At 49.7% G+C, this 23,709-nt stretch overlaps 1 protein-coding gene across 1 annotated transcript in view; it reads left to right on the top strand.

The window, feature by feature from the left end:
* Nucleotides 1-14,685: 14,685 nt before the first annotated feature.
* The window catches only part of LOC138664970 (endoplasmic reticulum aminopeptidase 1-like), a 107,926-nt gene continuing 98,902 nt past the window's right edge, over nucleotides 14,686-23,709 (top strand). The window contains exon 1 of the mRNA XM_069752072.1: nucleotides 14,686-14,820. The gene's annotated coding sequence lies outside the window, so the exon portion shown is untranslated. The remainder of the gene's footprint in view (nucleotides 14,821-23,709) is intronic.

Genomic DNA, 23,709 nt, shown 5'->3' with positions numbered 1-23,709 from the left:
TGGAACCCCATATCTGCATATAACTTCCATCACCAGTTTCTTTGCTGTGGTCTTTGCAGTCACGTTGGTAACGGGGAATGCTTCTGGCCAACTGGAGAACATGTCGACAACCACCAGACAATAGTCATACCTTCCAGACTTCGGCAACATGATGAGGTCCACCTGGAGCCTTTGGAAAGGATAATCGGGCTTAGCAAGATACTTCGGGGGTACACGTTGAAGTTGACCGGGATTGCAGGTCTGACAGATACCTCGATATGAGGGCCCATGCGCCCACGTGACAATAGCAGGGTACATCTGCTTAGGGAGACACACAAGTTGGTCCTTTTTCCAGCGACCATTGTCCATACGTGCTCCATCAGCTTTCCACTGCTTCACTTCTTCCTTTGGAGACATTCTCTGCATCGTCATTAAGCGGTCTCGCAGGGTCCGGTAGAAAACCTCAGTCTGGCATAGATCATCAGGTTCCTGTAGAGTCAGTGTTTCTTGTAACTGTTTACGCAGAGAGCGTGTGGTCACCATAGCTGGTATGGTCAGTTCAACGGGTAGGAGAGCAGCGGCTTTTGCTTGCATATCCGCAAAGGCATTACCAACAGTCTGTGGACTGTTCCATGGTACCGTGCTCCTTAACTTTGATAATGGCCACCTGGGTAGGTAATTTGATTGAGTCCATGAGGGCTTTAACAGCTTCAACATTCTTCACTGAGTCCCGGCGGTAGTAACAAATCCTCGATTGGCTCATAGGCTCTGAAATCATGAACAATACCAAATGCATACTGTGAGTCTGTGTATTTATCAGCCCGCCTGTCTTTGGCCAAAGTACATGTAGTAGACAGAGCCTGACGTTCTGCTTCTTGCGCTGACAGGGTGGAAGGGAGTGAGTGCAGCTCCGTGCACTACAGTGTCTTCCGTAGTAACAGCATATCATGTGTGAAATCTGCCAAAATCATCACCATATCTTGAACAGTCTTTCAGGGCATTGTAGAGAGGTTGCATTATGCGGGATGCGTCCGGTATCCACTGACAACAATAAGTACATAGTCCAAGAAAACGCTGGAGTTCAGTCTCATCTTTTGGGAATGGAAGGGAGCTGACGGCTATTTTTTTTCTTTCTTCTGTGAGGTGTCTGGCACCCTGAAGGAGACAGTGACCCAAAAATATCACTTGACCAAGGCAGAACCGAAGTTTCAAGGCCGAAGCCCAACAGTTCAGATCTGCCAGATACTTGTGAAAACTAACAGTGGCAACAATGGCTTCCTGCTCTGTCTGTGCACACAACAAAAAACAAAAAAAATTACCCACATACTGAAGCAGCATAACATAAGGATATTCTAACTGCCAGGGTTAACAACACTATCCCCCCTATTTTTTTTTTTTTCTACAGGCATTATTGAGGGTGGATCTGGGCCTATCAGGGCCATCATAACCGTGGAAAGGGCATGTAAGATATACATCTCATTATACTCATCTACATAGGGGTTATATAACATAAATACCATCTGACCATCATCTTGGCTCACCAACTCTCTAGGTCTGCTCAGGTGCACTTATACGTCCATCATATTCTCTTTGTCTGTATAATGGGAAAGGTTTGTTCTCAGGGTCAGCCAATTATTCAGAGGGCTTTCAGGGATAATACTCCTGTATCTGTCTTACACTACCTGGTGTGGTTGGTTCTCTGGTGGTGGGGGTGACTAGATAACCGGTTAGGGGTGACATGACATGCTGGTCTACAGCTCCTTCCCAAAAGGATTACTGTCAGCTTACTCCCAAAATTAATGTCCCCACTACCCACTATCCTGTGTCAGCTTTTTATATCACTACATGTGATCAGGAATCAGCGTAATTCACTTAGGTCAGGTTGCAGCACAGATTATACAAGTATTTCTTCAGTCTGGGTTTGTCTGACCGCAATATTTACAAATCCATCTGTCCTATCTTGGTCTGAGAATTAACATGGCGAGAGAGATTTCCAGACACAGGGTTAAAATGAATATTGGAGCGTAAGACTGGATTTGTGTAAGGGAGGGGGAGCTGGAGCTGAAGTCTTCTGCTTCTTGGGCCACTGATAAGGAAGCGAGCTGCGAGTTGTGTCCTTGAAGCTGCGAGGGGAGGGGGACTAGAGAGCGAGTGAGGATCGCTGCAGCTGCTGATACAGACTGGGTTAAGTTCTTCTGGAAACTTTGGCCCCCCTTTCTCTGGCCGGCAGCACAAAGAGGAGAAGTAAAAAAAAACAATTCGCGCAGGGGTTCACCCCTCCCATTGGGTGTCTCGGAAAACCACACAGTGTGACGAAATACAGCAGTTCTCAGACTCAATTAATTTCTACAAAACCTTCACACAACTCATTTGCCAGAACACCCTAGAAAAACTAATAATTGAGGTATTTTATAGCCAAACACGGGCTCTGCATCCTTTCATCTTTCCTCTCCATCAACCTTTTTGCTCGTTCTTTATGAGATGGTGCCATGTAGACAGCTGCAATCTCCCTGTCGAGGGCAATCCTACATGCTCGTACACCTTCTCGACATTCTTGACTGCCTTCTTGCCCTCCCATGACTCTACTATTGTCTTGACTTCCACAGCATCCTCATCTAACTCGTGGGGCACGGACTTCTTCTTTAAGAGACGTAACATGACTCACAGAATACTACGCCCTTCTGCAGTAGGCCGCTGACAGCGACAGCAACACGTGTGTCCTAACACGGAGCCTCGCGCTCCACGTGTTATGAATAAAGAGCCTCGCGCTCAATATTTTTCCCTAACCTGAACACCAGTGATTACAGTCTGTCCTGTCACGATATTCTAAACGTTGGGAGGCTATCTCCTAGTGAGACCCCTCCACTGTGTTTCTGGTGGTCCCCCTCTTGGGACGTCTTAATTACCGATATGTGCAAGTGTGTGCAAGTGTTTCTGGTGGTCCCCCTCTTGGGACGTCTTAATTACCGATATGTGCAAGTGTGTGCAAGTGTTTCTGGTGGTCCCCCTCTTGGGACGTCTTAATTACCGATGTATGTGCGTGCAATATCACAGAGGCTACGTCTCCTATCCCAATCCACAAACTTCTCAATATTTCACTCTATCACTACTAGGCAACAGTCACGGGTAGGGTGGTTGAATGGAGTACAATGACCGGTGGAGGAGGTGTGGTGTACACGAGGACGCGCAGAGTGCGACGTCTCTCAGTTGCTGGTTCGAAGCGTGGCACGGGATCGCGCTCGGTCTCACCACTCGACCAGTCACTCCCCAGACCCAAGGAGACCACAGACTAACCAATAATGGCTGAAACACTAGCAAGTGTGACACATACATAGTATGCGATCTCCACTTACCGTGTTTGGAGGGTGATCAGTCCTCGAGGTCAGCCACTACGGGTGTCGTCCACGGACGTCCAGGCATGGGTCCAGGGGGTCTCGGATCGCGGGCCACGCCCCACGTTGGGCGCCAAATTGTCGGGGTCGTCACGACAATACCCTTCATCCACCAGTCATTCCAAATCAGATTAGGAGCATGTTGGTACCGGATAAGAATGAGTCAGACACAATGCTGGTTCAAACTCATTGCACGCTCGTGTGTAACGTCACAGCAACTGAACTGTTTATTTCATATACATAACATTATATAGTCCATTGGGGGAAGGTGTGCAGAGGGCGGGGTTTAAGCAATGTATCTAGTATTCAGTCCCTCTGATTGGCTATGACATCATCTGATGAATCTTCCTTTGTCCACATCTTGTTAAGTTTCCATTTCTCCAGAAACGATACTTTAGCTTCAGAAACGAAAGTAGATTCTTGGCAAGTACAAAAACTAAGGCAAAAGTGAATACTGGCAGCCATCTTAAATACAGTTAAATTTGCATTTAGCAAGCAAAGGGGAAAAACTTATTGTTTCACAGCATAAGAATATATAAAAGTACAAAAGGGTATAAAAACGTATATTTTTACCTTGACAATTACAATTGTTATAACAAGGAAACATATCAGGAACAAAACATTATTCCCATTGTACACCACAGTAGCATTGATGTCTTCAGGGAAAACTGTTATGATCTGGTGGTTTAGGAACAACATGACACAAGCTCTGAAGGAGGTGGTATCTGTACTGACCGCAAACCCTGAACCTAGCAGCGCAACTAAAAATAGCCGTGGGGGGTACCTGACGCTCCCTAGACCCCTCGGCACAGCCTAAGATCTAACTTCCCCTAAAGATGGAAACAGGAAACCTATCTTGCCTCAGAGAAAATCCCCAAAGGAAAGATAGCCCCCCACAAATATTGACGGTGAGAGGAGGGGAAAATAACATACGCAGAAATGAAATCAGATTTTAGCATAGGAGGCCAGTCTAGCTTGATAGATAGGACAGGAAAGGATACTGTGCGGTCAGTATAAAAACTACAAAACAATCCACACAGAGTTTACAAAATCTCCACACCTTACTTAAGGTGTGGAGGGTAAATCTGCTTCCCAGAGCTTCCAGCTAATAGAAAAAATCCATACTGACAAGCTGGACAAATATAGAATGCACAGAACAATAAGTCCACAACATGTGGACTGAAATGAGCAAAGCCAGAACTTATCTTTGCAGAACTGGTCAGGAAACCAGGAGAATCCAAGCAGAGATGTGAATCCAGCCAGGAAACATTGACAAGTGGCACAGGCTGAAGAAAGAGCCAGACTTAAATAGCGGACGATAAGTGGAGGCAGCTGATGACAGCTAACTCCAAGGAGCAGCCATACCACTAGAAACCACAAGAGGGAGCCCAAGAGCAGAACTCACAAAAGTGCCACTTACAACCACCGGAGGGAGCCTAAGAGCGGAATTCACAACAGTACCCCCCCCTTGAGGAGGGGTCACCGAACCCTCACCAGAGCCCCCAGGCCGATCAGGACGAGCCAAGTTAAAAGCACGAACCAAATCGGTAGCATGGACATCGGAGGCAACAACCCAAGAATTATCCTCCTGGCCATAACCCTTCCACTTGACAAGATACTGAAGCCTCCGCCTCGAAAAACGAGAATCCAAAATCTTCTCAACCTCATATTCCAACTCTCCCTCAACCAACATCGGGGCAGGAGGGTCAACCGAGGGAACAACGGGCACCACATATCTCCGCAACAAAGATCTATGGAAAACATCATGAATGGCAAAAGAGGCAGGAAGAGCCAAACGAAAAGACACCGGATTAATAATTTCAGAAATTTTATAAGGACCAATAAACCGAGGCTTAAACTTAGGAGAAGAAACCTTCATAGGAACATGACGAGAAGACAACCAAACCAAATCCCCCACACGAAGCCGGGGACCAACACGCCGACGGCGGTTGAGCCCTTTCCTGAGACAACGTCAAATTGTCCACCACATGAGTCCAAATCTGCTGCAGCCTGTCCACCACAGAATTAACACCAGGACAATCAGAAGGTTCAACCTGCCCAGAAGAAAAACGAGGATGAAAACCAAAATTACAAAAGAAAGGTGAAACCAAAGTAGCCGAACTAGCCCGATTATTAAGGGCAAACTCGGCCAACGGCAAGAAAGACACCCAATCATCCTGATCAGCAGACACAAAGCATCTCAAATAGGTCTCCAAGGTCTGATTAGTTCGCTCAGTTTGGCTATTAGTCTGAGGATGAAACGCCGAAGAAAAAGATAAATCAATGCCCATCCTAGCACAAAAGGCCCGCCAAAATCTAGAGACAAACTGAGAACCTCTGTCAGACACAATATTCTCCGGAATGCCATGCTAACGAACCACATGCTGACAAAACAATGGAACCAGATCTGAGGAGGAAGGCAACTTAGGCAAAGGTACCAGATGGACCATTTTAGAGAACCGGTCACAAACACCCCAGATAACAGACATCTTCTGGGAAACAGGAAGATCCAAAATAAAATCCATGGAAATATGCGTCCAGGGCCTCTCAGGGACCGGCAAAGGCAAAAGCAACCCACTAGCGCGGGAACAGTAAGGCTTGGCCCACAGGACTGCACAAAAGCACGCAGATCGCGAGACAAGGAAGGCCACCAAAAGGACCTAACAACCAAATCTCTGGTACCAAAAATCCCAGGATGACCAGCCAACACTGAGCAATGAACCTCAGAAATTACCTTACTTGTCCATCTATCAGGAACAAACAGCTTCCCCACTGGACAGCGGTCAGGCCTATCAGCCTGAAATTCCTGAAGCACCCGCTGCAAATCAGGGGAGATAGCAGAAAGAATCACCCCCTCCTTAAGAATGCCAACCGGCTCCAGGACTCCAGGAGAATCAGGCGAAAAACTCCTAGAGAGGGCATCAGCCTTAACATTCTTAGATCCCGGAAGATACGAGACCACAAAATCAAAACGGGAGAAAAACAGGGACCATCGAGCCTGTCTAGGATTCAGCCGCATGGCCGACTCGAGGTAAATCAGATTCTTATGATCGGTCAGGACCACAACACGGTGTTTAGCTCCCTCAAGCCAATGACGCCACTCCTCAAACGCCCACTTCATAGCCAACAACTCCCGATTGCGGACATCATAATTGCGTTCCGCAGGCGAAAACTTTCTGGAAAAAAAAGCACACGGTTTCATCAAAGAACCATCAGACTCCCTCTGAGACAAAACGGCCCCTGCCCCAATCTCAGAAGCTTCGACCTCAACCTGAAAAGCAAGAGAAACATCCGGTTGACGCAACACAGGGGCAGAAGTAAATCGGCGTTTAAGCTCCTGAAAGACCTCAACAGCCTCAGAGGACCAATTCATCACATCAGCGCCTTTCTTCGTCAAATCAGTAAGGGGCTTAACCACACTGGAAAAGTTGGCAATGAAACGGCGATAGAAATTAGCAAAGCCCAAAAATTTTTGAAGTCCCTTCACAGATGTGGGTTGGATCCAGTCATGAATAGCTTGGACCTTAACAGGATCCATTTCTATAGACGAGGGAGAAAAAATAAAACCCAAAAAAGAGACCTTCTGAACTCCGAATAGGCACTTAGACCCCTTCACAAATAAAGCATTATCATGAAGGATCTGGAACACCATCCTGACCTGCTTCACATGAGACTCCCAATCATTGGAAAAAATCAAAATATCATCCAAATATACGACCATAAATTTATCAAGATAATTGCGGAAAATATCATGCATGAAAGACTGGAACACAGATGGAGCATTAGAGAGCCCAAATGGCATCACAAGGTATTCAAAATGGCCTTCGGGCATATTAAATGCAGTTTTCCATTCGTCACCCTGTTTAATACGAACAAGATTATATGCCCCTCGGAGGTCAATCTTAGTAAACCAACTAGCCCCCTTAATCTGAGCAAACAAATCAGTAAGCAGAGGCAAGGGGTATTGGAATTTAACCGTGATCTTATTAAGAAGACGATAATCAATACAGGGTCTCAAGGAGCCATCCTTCTTAGCAACAAAAAAGAAACCCGCTCCCAATGGTGACGAAGAGGGCCGAATATGCCCCTTCTCCAAAGACTCCTTAACATAGCTCCGCATGGCGGCATGCTCTGGCACAGACAGATTGAAAAGTCGGCCCTTAGGGAACTTACAACCAGGAATCAAGTTAATAGCACAATCACAGTCCCTATGTGGAGGAAGGGAACTGGACTTGGGCTCATCAAATACATCCTGGAAATCCGACAAAAACTCAGGGCCCTCAGAAGAAGGGGAAGAGGAAATTGACATCAAAGGAACGTCACTATGTACTCCTCGACAACCCCAACTAGTCACCGACATAGTTTTCCAATCCTGCACCGGATTATGTTCCTGTAACCATGGAAATCCCAGCACAACAACATCATGCAGGTTATGCAACACCAGAAAACGGCAATCTTCCTGATGTGCAGGAGCCATGTACATAGTCATCTGTGTCCAGTACTGAGGTTTATCCTTGGCCAAGGGTGTAGTATCAATGCCCCTAAAAGGAATAGGGCTCTGCAAAGGCTGCAAGGAAAAACCACAGTGCCTGGCGAATTCTAAGTCCATTAAGTTCAGGGCAGCGCCTGAATCCACAAATGCCATGACAGAAAAGGACGACAATGAGCAAATCAGGGTCACAGATAAGAGAAATTTAGGCTGTATAGTACTAATGGTAACAGACCTAGCGACTCTCTTAGTACGCTTAGGGCAATCAGAGATAACATGAGCCGAATCACCACAGTGAAAACACAGCCTATTCTGACATCTGAATTCCTGCTGTTCTATTCTAGTCAAAATCCTATCACATTGCATAGGTTCAGGACTATGCTCAGAGGATACTGCCATATGGTGCACAGCTTTGCGCTCGCGCAGACGCCGATCAATCTGAATGGCTAGAGACATAGATTCGCTCAAAGCGGCAGGCGTAGGAAAGCCCACCATAACATCTTTAAGGGTTTCAGAAAGACCTTTTCTGAAAATAGCAGCCAGAGCCTCCTCATTCCATTTAGTGAGCACAGACCATTTTCTAAATTTCTGGCAGTATAACTCTGCCGCTTCCTGACCTTGACACAAGGCCAACAGGGTTTTTTCTGCATGATCCACAGAATTAGGTTCGTCATACAATAATCCGAGCGCTTGAAAAAATGCATCTACATTCAATAATGCTGGATCCCCTGTTTCAAGAGCAAAAGCCCAGTCTTGAGGGTCACCACGCAGCAAGGATATGATGATTTTCACCTGCTGAATGGGATCACCAGAAGAACGGGGTTTCAAAGCAAAAAACAATTTGCAGTTATTTTTAAAGTTCAAAAACTTGGATATGTCCCCAAAAAACAAATCAGGAGTAGGAATTCTGGGCTCTAAAGCCGGAGTCTGGACAACATAGTCCTGGATCCTCTGTACTCTTGCAGCAAGTTGATCCACACGAGAAAACAAACCCTGAACATCCATGCCAAAACATATATCCTGAACCACCCAGATATCAAGAGGAAAAAAAAAAAAGACAAACCAAAGCACAGAAAAAAAAATGGTTCAGAACTTTCTTTTCCTTCTTTTGAGATACATTTAATTCATTTTTGGCCACTTGTACTGTTATGATCTGGTGGTTTAGGAACAACATGAGACAAGCTCTGAAGGAGGTGGTATCTGTACTGACCGCAAACCCTGAACCTAGCAGCGCAACTAAAAATAGCCGTGGGGGGTACCTGACGCTCCCTAGACCCCTCGGCACAGCCTAAGATCTAACTTCCCCTAAAGATGGAAACAGGAGACCTATCTTGCCTCAGAGAAAATCCCCAAAGGAAAGATAGCCCCCCACAAATATTGACGGTGAGAGGAGGGGAAAATAACATACGCAGAAATGAAATCAGATTTTAGCATAGGAGGCCAGTCTAGCTTGATAGATAGGACAGGAAAGGATACTGTGCAGTCAGTATAAAAACTACAAAACAATCCACACAGAGTTCACAAAATCTCCACACCTGACTTAAGGTGTGGAGGGTAAATCTGCTTCCCAGAGCTTCCAGCTAACAGAAAAAATCCATACTGACAAGCTGGACAAATATAGAATGCACAGAACAATAAGTCCTCAACATGTGGACTGAAATGAGCAAAGCCAGAACTTATCTTTGCAGAACTGGTCAGGAAACCAGGAGAATCCAAGCAGAGATGTGAATCCAGCCAGGAAACATTGACAAGTGGCACAAGCTGAAGAAAGAGCCAGACTTAAATAGCGGACGATAAGTGGAGGCAGCTGATGACCGCTAACTCCAAGGAGCAGCCATACCACTAGAAACCACAAGAGGGAGCCCAAGAGCAGAACTCACAAAAGTGCCACTTACAACCACCGGAGGTAGCCTAAGAGCGGAATTCACAACAGAAAACACAGTAGCTGGTCCATCTGCCTACATTTCCCCCTTCTTTAATGATGGTCGTTCTCTATCACCCGGGAAAACCTACAAGAAACCGGTGCATAAAACCAAACAAAAATAAAAATTCATTCTTTGCTTCTCTAGAAGGCTAATGTTTTCTTTCCTGTTTCTTTGGGTCAATATAACCACGGTCCCACTAGGTCGGAACCCCGGAACCCAGTGTCCATGTCCATATTTGACAATGGCCCACAGCCCAACACAACAGCAGCCCTACCTGTCCAAGGGCACAGTTCTCAAGGTTCCTGACCTGGCTGGAACATCAAGTCATCCGTCCCCCCTCTCCCTCAAACATTGGTCCTTACGAGCAGGACACAGTCCATGGAAGGTACAGTCCATTGTTCCCCACCAACCCCTTTATGGCAGTCCATATAGAACAAAGTCCATAGGGGTATTGGGACAAAGTCCCCAACTAATAGTGCAAGGTTCCCGGTGAAGGGTGTAGCGCAAAGTTCCTCAACTAGCGGGGGGGTGGGACCAGCAGGAAGGGGAGAATAAGCAAGGCGCAAACCAAACTTTCAGCCGTCCATGCCCAACAAAAAGGGGTCTTGGACAGTTGGGTCCTAGACCCACTGAAACATTCATCCTCCTGGCTTTCCAAGGTGCTTCAGACAAATGTGCAAGGAGCACAGCGTTTACTTCAACATCAGACTCTGTTTTCCTAACAAGTCCTCTTGTTCTTTTCTAGGGAACCCGATGACCTTCACCACCAGATCACACGGCTGCACTTGAGCAGCAGGCAGCAGGCCTGTAACTCTCCTGACCTCGGCATGGCTTGTGACTGGAACTGGTACCTCTCGGGATAATGCCTTCTCATTCGGTACCAGTGTCATTGCTGGACAGGGAAGCGATCACTTTCTTCATGAAGTAATCCTTCAGCCCCTCTCACAAGGGCCATAAACTTCCACAGCCGACCACAGCTTCTTTCCTCATTGGGACTGTGCAGCAGGGTCCAGATCACCCTCGCAATCATCTTTGCTTGCGTGGCAAGAGGTACATACCCCAATTTGGGGGTTACCTTTGGCATCTCGGACTGCGGGATCTCCAGGTGCTTGTCCCTCTTGTGGGCCACAGACCAGGCCGCTGTCCATGGCTCTGACTTGGCCTTGACCCTTTCCAGCAGGTCGCCTGGTCTCACCTTCTTGTCTGCTATTTGCAGCAACTGACGCACTCGTCCTCGGTCAGCTTTTTTCTTTGCCGACTCACAATAGGCCAGTGTTAGTTGCCATTCCGCCTTTACTTCATGTCGCTATTTTCTTGGCTGCTTACAACTCTGGAATGGAGTCATCTCTTCCAGCTCCTGAAATCCGTCATGGCCCTGCAGTTCACTGGTGGGAGTCCATTCTGACTCACCTTAAGGCCGGTTTCACACGTCAGTGGCTCCGGTACGTGAGGTGGCAGTTTCCTCACGTACCGGAGACACTGACTCACGTAGACACATTGAAAGAAATGTCAGCACATGTCAGCATGTTTTCACGGACCGTGTGTCCGTGTGCAAAACACGGAGATGCAGCTCCCCAGAGATCTGGTCGTTGCAGTAGTATCGCTCTGCCACTAAGGGGAGTGATGGTACGTCTGATGGCACTAAAGGAGTTCTACTGACCAGGTATCACCAAGCACACACTACACTTCACACTCCGGCCACTAGGGAGAGCAAAAGGCTTATTTATTGGGCCACTCCTCACATTGGTAAAACTAGGGGTCGGACAGGAAGTTAGGCAGAACGAAGCCTGGGAGAGTTCCAGGGAGGACCTGTCAGACCTTGGAAATCTGGCAGGTACCTAGCAAAAAGGACAGATGGTTTCGGGACCGCGCCTGCACTACCTTGCGGCGGTACCCTAAGAAAGAGACAAGAAAGGAAGGATATTGTGGAGCAGTGTAAACGAGATCAGCACAAAGGAGATCCAGTAGGAGTCGTGCCGAGAGAGAGAGGCAACATCTTACTGAGGCGTATAGTCGGTGGCCGGAGCACCGAAGAAGTAACAGTCTCCACGCATTACTTCAAACAGCGGCAGGACAGTTAATTACAGGTTGGCTGTCTACCATACAACACCTAAGAAGGACATAGGAGGCAATGTGGGAGAGGGGCGACACTAGGGTTCCAGAATACCTCCAGGCCTACCTGTCCTAAAGGTGCGTCCTAGCCATAACCTACCTGGGGGGACGGAGAAGAGAAAGATCTAAAACGGACGAGAACAGCAGTTGTTAGGACTATCCTGAATGCTCAGCAGGGAAGCACTACAACACACAGGCGCTAGTGGGTAGACACTGATTTTCACCTGCAAAGGGAACCCTGGATGTGCCTTCGGACCGGCCGGTCTCAGACAGCCCTGGTGAAAGTGCCCCGGATTGAGGATCCTGAAACCTTCAGTAAAAGGTAAAGAAACTGAACTCTGTGTCCTCGTTATTCCTCGCACTCCGCACCACCATCTTTATTGGACGCCCCTCAGCAGGGTCACGACCGGGTCCAGCCACCGTGACAACCGCAGAACTGAAGAAGAAGGGACCGGTACCGAGTGACTTGTGGCCCTGTCTGGGGGCGCTCCAGAGACATGTCAGTGTTCGTGGGAGCGCACGGATTACACGGACCCATTAAAGTCAATGGGTCCGTGTAAAACACGTACCGCACACGGACGCTGTCCGTGTGCAGTCCGTGTGCCGTGCAGGAGACAGCGCTACTGTAAGCGCTGTCCCCCCCACGTGGTGCTGAAGCGGCCATTCATATCTTCTTTCCAGCAGCGTTCGCTGGAAAGAAGATATGAAAAATCCTTTTTTTTTGTCCTCGTGTTTAAAATAAAGATCCCTGTCGCCACCCCCCTCCCACCCCCTGTGCGCCCGCCCGCTGTTAATAAAATACTCACCCGGCTCCCTCGCAGCGTTCCTCTCCTGGCCGCACCTTCTCCTGTATGAGCGGTCACGTGGGGCCGCCGATTACAGTCATGAATATGCGGCTCCACCTCCCATAGGGGTGGAGCCGCATATTCATTACTGTAATAAGCGGCCCCACGTGACCGCTCATACGGGAGAAGGTGCGGCGAGGACAGGACGCTGCGAGGGAGCTGGGTGAGTATTTTAGTAACAGCGGGAAAGAAGATATGAATGGCCGCTTCAGCACCAGATGCAGGGGACAGCGCTTATCTCTAGCGCTGTCTCCTGCACGCTCTGTGTGGTACCCAGTCGGCACACGGGCGGCACACGTGTGCCGCACGTGTGCCACACTGATGTACCACGGGAGCTCATGGAGACACGGACACGGATAATTCCGGTACCGATTTTTCTGGTACCGGAAATATCTGGACGTGTGAGACTGGCCTAACTCGGTTTGTCAGCCTTATCAATTCCCATATGTGCCTTCTCCGGCACACTCTGATCACCCCAGCAGGAGATGTGGTACGCACACGGACCACCATCTGTGTGGCCTCACCATGGCCTCATTCCACCGCTTTTTGGGCCTGTCCGATCTATATAGTGGAGCGAGAATCCCTTGTGACTCGCTCACACATCGGACAATGGCTATCTAATGTTTGATTGTAGAGCACACTGACCAATGTCTTGCCTATTCAAGTCTATGGGCGTGTAGAAAACATTGAACTGCACTCAGATGACATCTGAGTGCAATCTCCGATTTCCACAGACTTGTTGTCCATGTTCTCTTTGCAGCGTTGTATGGTTCCCTCATCTGAGAGAATCTGTTATAATTAATTATTATAGCACCATTTATTCCATGGTGCTTTACGTGTGAGGAGGGGTATACATAATAAAAACAAGTACAATACAATACAAGTCATAATGGTACAGGAGGAGAGAGGATCCTGCCCGCGAGGGCTCACAATCTACAGGGGTTAGGTGAGGATACAATAGGCGAAGGTAGCTGGTCGTGCAGTGGCTTGGTGGAGCGGTGGTTACTGCAGGTTGTAGACTTGTCGGAAGAGGTGGGTCTTCAGGTTCTTTTTGAAGATAAACTATGATGACACTGATCAACGTTTAATCAGAGTATCAATAGCATAATCGACCTGATTCTCTCTCATGAAGAAAATCTACACCCTTAGGCCGGGTCACACTAGCAGTATTTGGTCAGTATTTTACATCAGTATTTGTAAGCCAAAACCAGGAGTGGAACAATTAGAGGAAAAGTATAATAGAAACATGTGCACCACTTCTGCATTTATCACCCACTCCTGGTTTTGGCTTACAAATACTGATGTAAAATACTGACCACATACTGCTAGTGTGACGGAAGCCTAAGGCTGGGTTCACACTGCGTTAGTGTGACCCGTTAAACGGAGTACGTTACACCGCGGCATAACGCGGTGTACCTTAGTCCGTTAACGCCATTACTTCCTATGGCGGATGCATCGCTAGCCACAATGGGCGTGCGCTAGCGATGTGCCGTCATTGAGTGACGGACCCGAGACGCGGGCTGCAGCGTTTCCGGGTCCGTCACTGCTAGCGCAGATGGAGCTAGCAGATGCTCCATCTGCGCTACCGCTGTGCCAACGTCGGCACTTGCGTTAGTGCAGTCCGTTTAACGTATGTGTTGAACGGACTGCACTAACGCAGTGTGAACCTTAGGCTGACACCACATGCAGCTAGCCATATCTCTGTTTCCAGGATGGCTTTAGTTTGAATATAATTGTTGCAACCCACCCCCCCCTCCCCCCCCGTTGTTGGCTTTTGGCAGCGGGGTACAATAGATACTTCATTGTGTAGTGTCCCACAAGATTATCTTGTTTTTGTATTATTTTTTCAACTGGCCAACACGGTACCGAACCCCTTTTTTTTCTTTTATAGACAGCAGGCTCACACTGGAGCCCAGCCCCCAGTTCCTGTGGAATCAGCAGCAGGAGAATGAAAGTGAAAGTACTCGGAGCTGTGTCTGAGTGACTTGTGGAAGCGCTGGGCCGTGGAGGAACCATTCCTGTCGTCTTCATGTATGGCTGAAGATTACATTGTAGCAGTCTTCTGTCTCCTGCAGTCGGTGAGCTCTTGGCATGCAGCTTGGTATCTATGGCTGGCATATGGCTATGGCTGCGTATCTATGGCTGGCATGTGGCTATGGCTGCGTATCTATGGCTGGCATGTGATTATGGCTGGCATGTATCTATGGCTGGCATGTGGCTAAGGCTGGCATGTGACTATGGCTGCGTATCTATGGCTGGCATATGGCTATGGCTGGCATGTGGCTATGGCTGCATATCTATGGCTGGCATGTGGCTATGGCTGCGTATCTATGGCTGGCATGTGGCTATGGCTGCGTATCTATGGCTGGCATGTAGCTATGGCTGCGTATCTATGGCTGGCATGTGGCTATGGCTGCGTATCTATGGCTGGCATGTGACTATGGCTGGCATGTATCTATGGCTGGCATGTGGCTATGGCTGAGTATCTATGGCTGGCATCTGACTATGGCTGCGTATCTATGGCTGGCATGTGGCTATGGCTGGCACGTGACTATGGCTGCGTATCTATGGCTGGCATGTGGCTATGGCTGCGTATCTATGGCTGGCATGTGACTATGGCTGCATATCTATGGCTGGCATGTGGCTATGGCTGGCATGTGACTATGGCTGCGTATCTATGGCTGGCATGTGGCTATGGCTGCGTATCTATGGCTGGCATGTAGCTATGGCTGCGTATCTATGGCTGGCATGTGACTATGGCTGCGTATCTATGGCTGGCATGTGACTATGGCTGCATATCTATGGCTGGCATGTGGCTATGGCTGGCATGTGACTATGGCTGCGTATCTATGGCTGGCATGTGGCTATGGCTGCGTATCTATGGCTGGCATGTAGCTATGGCTGCGTATCTATGGCTGGCATATGGCTATGGCTGCGTATCTATGGCTGGCATGTGGCTATGGCTGCGTATCTATGGCTGGCATGTGATTATGGCTAGCATGTATCTATGGCTGGCATGTGGCTAAGGCTGGCATGTGACTATGGCTGCGTATCTATGGCTGGCATGTGACTATGGCTGCGTATCTATGGCTGGCATGTGGCTATGGCTGCGTATCTATGGCTGGCATGTGATTATGGCTGGCATGTATCTATGGCTGGCATGTGGCTAAGGCTGGCATGTGACTATGGCTGCGTATCTATGGCTGGCATGTGGCTATGGCTGCGTATCTATGGCTGGCATATGGCTATGGCTGGCATGTGGCTATGGCTGCATATCTATGGCTGGCATGTGGCTATGGCTGCGTATCTATGGCTGGCATGTGGCTATGGCTGCGTATCTATGGCTGGCATGTAGCTATGGCTGCGTATCTATGGCTGGCATGTGGCTATGGCTGCGTATCTATGGCTGGCATGTGACTATGGCTGGCATGTATCTATGGCTGGCATGTGGCTATGGCTGAGTATCTATGGCTGGCATCTGACTATGGCTGCGTATCTATGGCTGGCATGTGGCTATGGCTGCGTATCTATGGCTGGCATGTGGCTATGGCTGGCACGTGACTATGGCTGCGTATCTATGGCTGGCATGTGGCTATGGCTGCGTATCTATGGCTGGCATGTGACTATGGCTGCATATCTATGGCTGGCATGTGGCTATGGCTGGCATGTGACTATGGCTGCGTATCTATGGCTGGCATGTGGCTATGGCTGCGTATCTATGGCTGGCATGTAGCTATGGCTGCGTATCTATGGCTGGCATGTGACTATGGCTGCGTATCTATGGCTGGCATGTGACTATGGCTGCATATCTATGGCTGGCATGTGGCTATGGCTGGCATGTGACTATGGCTGCGTATCTATGGCTGGCATGTGGCTATGGCTGCGTATCTATGGCTGGCATGTAGCTATGGCTGCGTATCTATGGCTGGCATATGGCTATGGCTGCGTATCTATGGCTGGCATGTGGCTATGGCTGCGTATCTATGGCTGGCATGTGATTATGGCTAGCATGTATCTATGGCTGGCATGTGGCTAAGGCTGGCATGTGACTATGGCTGCGTATCTATGGCTGGCATGTGACTATGGCTGCGTATCTATGGCTGGCATGTGGCTATGGCTGCGTATCTATGGCTGGCATGTGATTATGGCTGGCATGTATCTATGGCTGGCATGTGGCTAAGGCTGGCATGTGACTATGGCTGCGTATCTATGGCTGGCATGTGGCTATGGCTGCGTATCTATGGCTGGCATATGGCTATGGCTGGCATGTGGCTATGGCTGCATATCTATGGCTGGCATGTGGCTATGGCTGCGTATCTATGGCTGGCATGTGGCTATGGCTGCGTATCTATGGCTGGCATGTAGCTATGGCTGCGTATCTATGGCTGGCATGTGGCTATGGCTGCGTATCTATGGCTGGCATGTGACTATGGCTGGCATGTATCTATGGCTGGCATGTGGCTATGGCTGAGTATCTATGGCTGGCATCTGACTATGGCTGCGTATCTATGGCTGGCATGTGGCTAAGGCTGGCATGTGACTATGGCTGCGTATCTATGGCTGGCATGTGGCTATGGCTGCGTATCTATGGCTGGCATATGGCTATGGCTGGCATGTGGCTATGGCTGCGTATCTATGGCTGGCATGTGGCTATGGCTGCGTATCTATGGCTGGCATGTGGCTATGGCTGCGTATCTATGGCTGGCATGTGGCTATGGCTGGCACGTGACTATGGCTGCGTATCTATGGCTGGCATGTGGCTATGGCTGCGTATCTATGGCTGGCATGTGACTATGGCTGCATATCTATGGCTGGCATGTGGCTATGGCTGGCATGTGACTATGGCTGCGTATCTATGGCTGGCATGTGGCTATGGCTGCGTATCTATGGCTGGCATATGGCTATGGCTGGCATGTGGCTATGGCTGCATATCTATGGCTGGCATGTGGCTATGACTGCGTATCTATGGCTGGCATGTGGCTATGGCTGCGTATCTATGGCTGGCATGTAGCTATGGCTGCGTATCTATGGCTGGCATGTGACTATGGCTGCGTATCTATGGCTGGCATATGGCTATGGCTGGCATGTGGCTATGGCTGCATATCTATGGCTGGCATGTGGCTATGGCTGCGTATCTATGGCTGGCATGTGGCTATGGCTGCGTATCTATGGCTGGCATGTAGCTATGGCTGCGTATCTATGGCTGGCATGTGGCTATGGCTGCGTATCTATGGCTGGCATGTGACTATGGCTGGCATGTATCTATGGCTGGCATGTGGCTATGGCTGAGTATCTATGGCTGGCATCTGACTATGGCTGCGTATCTATGGCTGGCATGTGGCTATGGCTGCGTATCTATGGCTGGCATGTGGCTATGGCTGGCACGTGACTATGGCTGCGTATCTATGGCTGGCATGTGGCTATGGCTGCGTATCTATGGCTGGCATGTGACTATGGCTGCATATCTATGGCTGGCATGTGGCTATGGCTGGCATGTGACTATGGCTGCGTATCTATGGCTGGCATGTGGCTATGGCTGCGTATCTATGGCTGGCATGTAGCTATGGCTGCGTATCTATGGCTGGCATGTGACTATGGCTGCGTATCTATGGCTGGCATGTGGCTATGGCTGGCATGTGACTATGGCTGCGTATCTATGGCTGGCATGTGGCTATGGCTGCGTATCTATGGCTGGCATGTAGCTATGGCTGCGTATCTATGGCTGGCATGTGACTATGGCTGCGTATCTATGGCTGGCATGTGACTATGGCTGCATATCTATGGCTGGCATGTGACTATGGCTGCGTATCTATGGCTGGCATGTGGCTATGGCTGCGTATCTATGGCTGGCATGTAGCTATGGCTGCGTATCTATGGCTGGCATATGGCTATGGCTGCGTATCTATGGCTGGCATGTGGCTATGGCTGCGTATCTATGGCTGGCATGTGATTATGGCTAGCATGTATCTATGGCTGGCATGTGGCTAAGGCTGGCATGTGACTATGGCTGCGTATCTATGGCTGGCATGTGACTATGGCTGCGTATCTATGGCTGGCATGTGGCTATGGCTGCGTATCTATGGCTGGCATGTGATTATGGCTGGCATGTATCTATGGCTGGCATGTGGCTAAGGCTGGCATGTGACTATGGCTGCGTATCTATGGCTGGCATGTGGCTATGGCTGCGTATCTATGGCTGGCATATGGCTATGGCTGGCATGTGGCTATGGCTGCATATCTATGGCTGGCATGTGGCTATGGCTGCGTATCTATGGCTGGCATGTGGCTATGGCTGCGTATCTATGGCTGGCATGTAGCTATGGCTGCGTATCTATGGCTGGCATGTGGCTATGGCTGCGTATCTATGGCTGGCATGTGACTATGGCTGGCATGTATCTATGGCTGGCATGTGGCTATGGCTGAGTATCTATGGCTGGCATCTGACTATGGCTGCGTATCTATGGCTGGCATGTGGCTATGGCTGCGTATCTATGGCTGGCATGTGGCTATGGCTGGCACGTGACTATGGCTGCGTATCTATGGCTGGCATGTGGCTATGGCTGCGTATCTATGGCTGGCATGTGACTATGGCTGCATATCTATGGCTGGCATGTGGCTATGGCTGGCATGTGACTATGGCTGCGTATCTATGGCTGGCATGTGGCTATGGCTGCGTATCTATGGCTGGCATGTAGCTATGGCTGCGTATCTATGGCTGGCATGTGACTATGGCTGCGTATCTATGGCTGGCATGTGACTATGGCTGCATATCTATGGCTGGCATGTGGCTATGGCTGGCATGTGACTATGGCTGCGTATCTATGGCTGGCATGTGGCTATGGCTGCGTATCTATGGCTGGCATGTAGCTATGGCTGCGTATCTATGGCTGGCATATGGCTATGGCTGCGTATCTATGGCTGGCATGTGGCTATGGCTGCGTATCTATGGCTGGCATGTGATTATGGCTAGCATGTATCTATGGCTGGCATGTGGCTAAGGCTGGCATGTGACTATGGCTGCGTATCTATGGCTGGCATGTGACTATGGCTGCGTATCTATGGCTGGCATGTGGCTATGGCTGCGTATCTATGGCTGGCATGTGATTATGGCTGGCATGTATCTATGGCTGGCATGTGGCTAAGGCTGGCATGTGACTATGGCTGCGTATCTATGGCTGGCATGTGGCTATGGCTGCGTATCTATGGCTGGCATATGGCTATGGCTGGCATGTGGCTATGGCTGCATATCTATGGCTGGCATGTGGCTATGGCTGCGTATCTATGGCTGGCATGTGGCTATGGCTGCGTATCTATGGCTGGCATGTAGCTATGGCTGCGTATCTATGGCTGGCATGTGGCTATGGCTGCGTATCTATGGCTGGCATGTGACTATGGCTGGCATGTATCTATGGCTGGCATGTGGCTATGGCTGAGTATCTATGGCTGGCATCTGACTATGGCTGCGTATCTATGGCTGGCATGTGGCTAAGGCTGGCATGTGACTATGGCTGCGTATCTATGGCTGGCATGTGGCTATGGCTGCGTATCTATGGCTGGCATATGGCTATGGCTGGCATGTGGCTATGGCTGCGTATCTATGGCTGGCATGTGGCTATGGCTGCGTATCTATGGCTGGCATGTGGCTATGGCTGCGTATCTATGGCTGGCATGTGGCTATGGCTGGCACGTGACTATGGCTGCGTATCTATGGCTGGCATGTGGCTATGGCTGCGTATCTATGGCTGGCATGTGACTATGGCTGCATATCTATGGCTGGCATGTGGCTATGGCTGGCATGTGACTATGGCTGCGTATCTATGGCTGGCATGTGGCTATGGCTGCGTATCTATGGCTGGCATGTAGCTATGGCTGCGTATCTATGGCTGGCATGTGACTATGGCTGCGTATCTATGGCTGGCATGTGACTATGGCTGCGTGTCTGGCTGGCATGTGACTATGGCTGTGTATCTATGGCTGGCATATGGCTATGGCTGCGTATCTATGGCTGGCATATGGCTATGGCTGGCATGTGGCTATGGCTGAGTATCTATGGCTGGCATGTGGCTATGGCTGCGTATCTATGGCTGGCATATGGCTATGGCTGGCATGTGGCTATGGCTGCATATCTATGGCTGGCATGTGGCTATGGCTGCGTATCTATGGCTGGCATGTGGCTATGGCTGCGTATCTATGGCTGGCATGTGGCTATGGCTGCGTATCTATGGCTGGCATGTGGCTAAGGCTGGCATGTGACTATGGCTGCGTATCTATGGCTGGCATGTGGCTATGGCTGCGTATCTATGGCTGGCATATGGCTATGGCTGGCATGTGGCTATGGCTGCATATCTATGGCTGGCATGTGGCTATGGCTGCGTATCTATGGCTGGCATGTGGCTATGGCTGCGTATCTATGGCTGGCATGTGACTATGGCTGCGTATCTATGGCTGGCATGTGACTATGGCTGCGTGTCTGGCTGGCATATGGCTATGGCTGGCATGTGGCTATGGCTGCATATCTATGGCTGGCATGTGACTATGGCTGCGTATCTATGGCTGGCATGTGACTATGGCTGCGTGTCTGGCTGGCATGTGACTATAGCTGCGTATCTATGGCTGGCATATGGCTATGGCTGCGTATCTATGGCTGGCATATGGCTATGGCTGGCATGTGGCTATGGCTGCATATCTATGGCTGGCATGTGACTATGGCTGCGTATCTATGGCTGGCATGTGACTATGGCTGCGTGTCTGGCTGGCATGTGACTATAGCTGCGTATCTATGGCTGGCATGTGACTATGGCTGCGTATCTATGGCTGGCATGTGACTATGGCTGCGTATATATGGCTGGCATGTGACTATGGCTGCGTATCTATGGCTGGCATGTGGCTATGGCTGCGTATCTATGGCTGGCATGTAGCTATGGCTGCGTATCTATGGCTGGCATGTGACTATGGCTGCGTATCTATGGCTGGCATGTGACTATGGCTGCATATCTATGGCTGGCATGTGGCTATGGCTGGCATGTGACTATGGCTGCGTATCTATGGCTGGCATGTGGCTATGGCTGCGTATCTATGGCTGGCATGTAGCTATGGCAGCGTATCTATGGCTGGCATATGGCTATGGCTGCGTATCTATGGCTGGCATGTGGCTATGGCTGCGTATCTATGGCTGGCATGTGATTATGGCTAGCATGTATCTATGGCTGGCATGTGGCTAAGGCTGGCATGTGACTATGGCTGCGTATCTATGGCTGGCATGTGACTATGGCTGCGTATCTATGGCTGGCATGTGGCTATGGCTGCGTATCTATGGCTGGCATGTGATTATGGCTGGCATGTATCTATGGCTGGCATGTGGCTAAGGCTGGCATGTGACTATGGCTGCGTATCTATGGCTGGCATGTGGCTATGGCTGCGTATCTATGGCTGGCATATGGCTATGGCTGGCATGTGGCTATGGCTGCATATCTATGGCTGGCATGTGGCTATGGCTGCGTATCTATGGCTGGCATGTGGCTATGGCTGCGTATCTATGGCTGGCATGTAGCTATGGCTGCGTATCTATGGCTGGCATGTGGCTATGGCTGCGTATCTATGGCTGGCATGTGACTATGGCTGGCATGTATCTATGGCTGGCATGTGGCTATGGCTGAGTATCTATGGCTGGCATCTGACTATGGCTGCGTATCTATGGCTGGCATGTGGCTATGGCTGCGTATCTATGGCTGGCATGTGGCTATGGCTGGCACGTGACTATGGCTGCGTATCTATGGCTGGCATGTGGCTATGGCTGCGTATCTATGGCTGGCATGTGACTATGGCTGCATATCTATGGCTGGCATGTGGCTATGGCTGGCATGTGACTATGGCTGCGTATCTATGGCTGGCATGTGGCTATGGCTGCGTATCTATGGCTGGCATGTAGCTATGGCTGCGTATCTATGGCTGGCATGTGACTATGGCTGCGTATCTATGGCTGGCATGTGACTATGGCTGCATATCTATGGCTGGCATGTGGCTATGGCTGGCATGTGACTATGGCTGCGTATCTATGGCTGGCATGTGGCTATGGCTGCGTATCTATGGCTGGCATGTAGCTATGGCTGCGTATCTATGGCTGGCATATGGCTATGGCTGCGTATCTATGGCTGGCATGTGGCTATGGCTGCGTATCTATGGCTGGCATGTGATTATGGCTAGCATGTATCTATGGCTGGCATGTGGCTAAGGCTGGCATGTGACTATGGCTGCGTATCTATGGCTGGCATGTGACTATGGCTGCGTATCTATGGCTGGCATGTGGCTATGGCTGCGTATCTATGGCTGGCATGTGATTATGGCTGGCATGTATCTATGGCTGGCATGTGGCTAAGGCTGGCATGTGACTATGGCTGCGTATCTATGGCTGGCATGTGGCTATGGCTGCGTATCTATGGCTGGCATATGGCTATGGCTGGCATGTGGCTATGGCTGCATATCTATGGCTGGCATGTGGCTATGGCTGCGTATCTATGGCTGGCATGTGGCTATGGCTGCGTATCTATGGCTGGCATGTAGCTATGGCTGCGTATCTATGGCTGGCATGTGGCTATGGCTGCGTATCTATGGCTGGCATGTGACTATGGCTGGCATGTATCTATGGCTGGCATGTGGCTATGGCTGAGTATCTATGGCTGGCATCTGACTATGGCTGCGTATCTATGGCTGGCATGTGGCTAAGGCTGGCATGTGACTATGGCTGCGTATCTATGGCTGGCATGTGGCTATGGCTGCGTATCTATGGCTGGCATATGGCTATGGCTGGCATGTGGCTATGGCTGCGTATCTATGGCTGGCATGTGGCTATGGCTGCGTATCTATGGCTGGCATGTGGCTATGGCTGCGTATCTATGGCTGGCATGTGGCTATGGCTGGCACGTGACTATGGCTGCGTATCTATGGCTGGCATGTGGCTATGGCTGCGT

The sequence above is a fragment of the Ranitomeya imitator genome, chromosome 1 (assembly GCF_032444005.1).
Source record: "Ranitomeya imitator isolate aRanImi1 chromosome 1, aRanImi1.pri, whole genome shotgun sequence".
NCBI classification, from domain to species: Eukaryota; Metazoa; Chordata; class Amphibia; order Anura; family Dendrobatidae; genus Ranitomeya; species Ranitomeya imitator.
The sequence above is the reverse complement of the archived record's forward strand: the minus strand, read 5'-3'. Positions and strand labels throughout refer to the sequence as shown.